Genomic DNA, 5175 nt, shown 5'->3' on the forward strand with positions numbered 1-5175 from the left:
TGAATGCCCACCAATGCATTTTAAATTTATCTTTGTTTGTATTTTCTTTGTTCTATAAATGTATAAAACAACTATGTTTACAACTTTAGAACACAGAATTTTGCGATAATCTTAACGTGTTCCTGGGCTATAGAAACTTCTGAGGTGAGAACTATTTCTTACATAAACCCTATTATCTTCGAAGACAAATATCTTACATACTTTTAAAATTATATATCCTGGGATTCTGGAAATAATCACAGCTTGAGTTTTGGACCCCATTGTGAATCAGATGGTGTTGTGCTGGGACATGTTTCTTAAGCCCAAAAGACCACCAAAGAGTCGATTCAGATGCAATCACATTAGGTCTCTTTAATCAGGCTTGGACTTGGTCTCCCCATCAAACCTAGCATAGCAGGACAGGAAGGTGGAGAGCCCCAAGCCTAGTTTCAGGAAAGAATTTATAGAGGCAAGCAAACAAGTAAGGGTGTTTCTAGCCTGGGACACATTTGACTGCAGGGCCATTACAGTCTTTATCATAAGTGGCTGGTGCTGGGAGACAAACCATAAACTTAACTTCTGTTTTCCTCCTGACTACTGGTTGTTCAGAAGTGAAGTGCCAGGGGCAGACTTGAAACCTCAAGGTGCACAGTTTTGGGGGGAGTAACTTGGAACTGGTGCTACGTATCAGTTTGCTAGTTAACTCGAGTTTAACCTAGGTCAGGTTCTCTAAGATGGAATCTGAACCCAAAAGATCTGGTCTCTCACCAAGTAGATGCAACATCTTTTGGGATAAGACCCACTCCAGCAGTCCAGAACCCACATGAAGCATCACATATATTACATATGGGAGTGGAGGCCCAGGACCAGCCTGTGTATGTTCTTTGGTTGGTGTTTCAGACTGTAAGATCCCCAAAGGTTCAGGATAATTGACTCTCTTGGCCTTACTGTGGAGTTTCTATCCCCTTCAACAAATAAAATTCTTTCACCTATTCTTCCATAAGAATCCCCAACCCACTGTTTGGTCGTGAATCTCTTTATCTGAGTCATCTGCTGGGTAGAGCCTCTCAGAGGACACCATGCTCCTGTCTAATAGAGTAATAGAGTAATAGCATAATAGAGTATCATTAATAGTGTTAGGCACTGGTGCTTGCCCATGGGATAGGTCTCTAGAGGGTATGGTTATTGATTGGCCAATCCCTCAGTCACTGCTCCCTCCCACATGCCTGCATTACTTGTAGACAGGAAAATTTGGGATTGAACTTTTGTGGGTGAGTTGGTGTATCTATGGCCCCATTGGTGTTCCTGTCTGTATACAGTAGGTGTACTCTTCATCTTCCACATTCCCAATGTAGTGAGTCACAGTTAAGGTCACCTCCATTGTTTCTTGGGCACCTCTCTTGTCCCATGTCATGTCATGTCATGTCATGTCCTGGAGGTGCACCCCTGCTTCCAAACCCCATCAGTTGCAGATTTCCATCATTTTCATGGCCAAATAGCCATGTGTCATGTCATTCCTGATCCTTAGTTTCCCAATTCCCCTTCCCATCCCATCTGCCTCTTATTACTATTTTATTCTCCCTTCTAAGTGAGGTTCCATCTTCCTGGCTTGGGCCTTCCTTCTTCTTTAGTTTCTTTGTGTCACTGTTGTGTATCATGGTACCTGTGTTTTATGGCTAATATGCACTTATGAGTATGTACCATGCATTTCCTATTGGGTCTGGGTTACCTTACTATGGATGATAATCTCAAGTTCCATCCATTTGCCTGCAAAATTCATGATGTCTTGGCCATTAATCGCTGAATAGTATTGCATTGTGTAGGTTTGCCACATTTTCTTTATCCATTCTTCAGGTGAGGGACGTCTAGGTTTTTTTTTTTTTTCCAACTTCTGGCTATTATGAATGAGGCTGATATGAACATAATTGAGCAAGTGCCCTTGTGGGATGGTGGAACATCTTTTGGGTGTATGCCCAGGAGTGGTATGTATGGCTGGATCTTGAGGTAGAACTATTCCCAGTTTTCTGAAAAACTGCCAAATTGATTTTCAAAGTGGTTGCACAAGTTTACATTTCGACCAGAAAAGGGAGAGTGTTCCCCTTGCTCCATATCCTCACCACCATGTGCTATCTCTTGACAATTTGATCTTAGCCATTTGGATGGGTGTTTGAGATGGAACCTAAAAGTTTTTTTTTAATTTGCATTTTGATGATGACTAAGGACATTGAACATTTCTTTTAGTGCTTCTCAGCCATTTGAGATTCCACTGTTGAGAATTCTGTTAGTTCTGAACCGCCATTTTTAATTTGGTTATTTGGGTTGCTGGTGTCTAACTTCTTGAGTTCTTTGTAAATTTTGGATATTAGCCCTCTGTCATATGTAGGGTTGATAAAGATATCCCTCTCTGTGGACTGCCAATAAAAACTACATGGTATTGGTACAGCAACAGACACATTGATCAATGGAATGAAATTGAAGACCCAGAAATAAATACATACACCTATAGACTTGTTTTTTTATATAAAAGCCAAAACCATACAATGGAAAAATGGAAGCATCTTCAGCAAATGGTGCTTGACTAGCTGGATGTCAACATGTGGGAGAACAAAAATTGATCCAGACTTATCAACCTGCACAAACTTCAAGTCCAAGTGGATAAAAGACCTAAAAATAAAAACAGATACACTGAATCTCATAGAAGAGAAAGGGGGAAATACCCTTGAATGCATTGGTACAGGAGAGAGGTTATGAACAGAATAACAATGTCTCTAGCTGTAAGAACAATTGATAAACTCATGAAACTGCAAAGCATTTCTAAGGGTTTTTCTTTTTTTATTGAATATTTTTGTTATTTACATTTCAAATGTTATCCCCTTTTCTGATCCCCCCCCACAAAACCCCTATCTCATACCTCCTCCCCCTGCTTCTGTGAGGGTAATCCCCCACAGACCCAACCACTCCTGCCTCCTCACACTTACATTCCCCTACTTTGGGGCATCAAGCATTCTTTTTTCTTTTTCTTTTTTTTTTTTTAAGAGCTTTAAGGTATACTGTCAAGCTGCAAGTGTGTGCTCTCTCCATTTTCTTTTTGGAGGCACTTAGAGCTATGAGTTTTCCTATTAGTACTGCTTTCATTGTGTTCCATAGTTTTTGGAGTATTGTGGCTTTATTTTCATTATGGTACTCTCTTGCTATTTCTAGGGTGTAGTTTCCCTCTTGGTGTTGGAGTTTTCCATTTCTTATCCTTTGTAGGGCTGGATTTGTGGAAAGATATTGTGTAAATTTGTCTTTGTCATGGAATATCTTGATTTCTCCATCTATGTTAATTGAGAGTTTTCCTGGGTATAGTACCCTGGGCTGGCATTTTTGCGTTCTCTTAGACTCTGTTGTGACATGTGCCCAGGATCTTATAATTTTTATAATCTCTGGCAAAAAGTCTGGTATAATTCTGATAGGTCTGCCTTTATATGTTACTTGACCTTTCCCCCTTACTGCTTTTAATATTCTTTCTTTGTTTTGTGTATTTGGTGTTTTGATTATTATGTGACTTGAGGAATTTCTTTTCTGGTTCAATCTATTTGGAGTTCTGTAGGTTTCTTGTATGTTCATGGACATCTCTTTCTTTTTGTTGGGCAAGTTTTCGTCTCTAATTTTTTGAAGATATTTATTGGCCCTTTAAGTTGGATATCTTTGCTCACTTCTATACCTATTATCCGTAGGTTTGGTTTTCTCATTGTGTCCTGGATTTTCTGAATGTATTGGGATTTTTTCATTTTGCATTTTCTTTGACAGTTGTGTCAGTAATTTTTATGGTATCTTCTGCACCTGATATTGTCTCTTCTATTCTCTTGGTGATGCTTGCATCTTTGACTCCTGATCTCTTTCCTAAGTTTCCTATCTCCAGAGTTGTCTCCCTTTGTGATTTTTTAATGGATCTATTTCAAATTATAGATCCTGGATGGTTTTGCTCAATTCCTTCACCTGTTTGTTTATGTTTTTCTGTAATTCTTTAAGGGATATTTTGTGTTTCCTCTTTAAGGTCTTCTACCTGTTTACCTGTGTTCTCCTTTATTTCTCTAATGGAGTTATTTATGTCCTTCTTAAAGTTCTCTATCAATCATCATGAGAAGTGATTTTAGATCCAAGTCTTGCTTTTCCATTGTGATGGGGTATCTGGGACTTACTATGGTAGGAGAACTGGGTTCTGATGATGCAAAGTAACCTTGATTTCTGTTGCTTATGTTCTTGCACTTGCCTGTTGCTATCTGGTTATCTCTAGGGCTACCTTCCCTAGCTATCTCTGACTGGAGCTCTCCTGTGATCCTGGTTATGTCAGAAATCCTCAAAGTTCAGCTGTCTGTGTGATCCTGTGATTCTGGAGTCCTGTGATCCTGAGATTGTGGGTGTTTCAGAACTCCTGTGAGTCAGTTGCTTCTGGGATCCTGAAATCCTGGTGTGACCCAGCTCCTGAGATACTGTGATCCTGATCATGTTAGAGCAACTGGATCCTGGGTGTGTTAGAACACCTGGGAGTCAAGCTTGCTCTGGTGTTGTGGTACTGTGTGCAGAGCCAGTGACCAAGGTCTCCTCAGGGTACTGGCTCAGACTGGATGGAACCTGTGCCACTGGCCAGGTGGGTGTTCCTGTGTCCCTGGATCCCATGGGTCTCAGTTACTCCTGGAATAGGGTAAAATGTTGTGGCATCCTCACCTATGATTCTGGGTGTGTTAGAGCACTGGAGAGTGGAGCTTCCTCTGGGTGTTTTGTGACTTGATGTGGAGCTAGTGCCCAAGATCTGCTCAAGGCATTGGCTCAGACCAGAAGTCGGTTTGGTTTCCTGATCAAGTCATTCCCTTTTGATCTTTTGAGTGGAGAGTTAGTTCGGGTCATCATGTTGATGATTTTTGGTTTTGTGTGTTCAGTGGTACTTTGTGTTTTGAAATTATGGCTTCATATTTTTACTGTACAATCTCTCTACTGTGGTCATTCCTCTTTTTAGACCAAAATAATGCTTCTTATATTTCCATATTGTTGGTTTGTGAAACATAAATGTTTTAGTCTGTTTATGTTATGGGAACTTGTTCCTCTTTCAATCATAGAAGTTCTACTGCTAGTTATATTATTTTAGATGTGCTGTCTTTAACATTTGAGATGTATTGCTATGGGCTCTTTCCAGACTTGAAAGTTTACCTTGAG

The sequence above is a fragment of the Mus caroli genome, unplaced genomic scaffold (assembly GCF_900094665.2).
Source record: "Mus caroli unplaced genomic scaffold, CAROLI_EIJ_v1.1 scaffold_8373_1, whole genome shotgun sequence".
In the NCBI taxonomy this organism is placed as follows: Eukaryota; Metazoa; Chordata; class Mammalia; order Rodentia; family Muridae; genus Mus; species Mus caroli.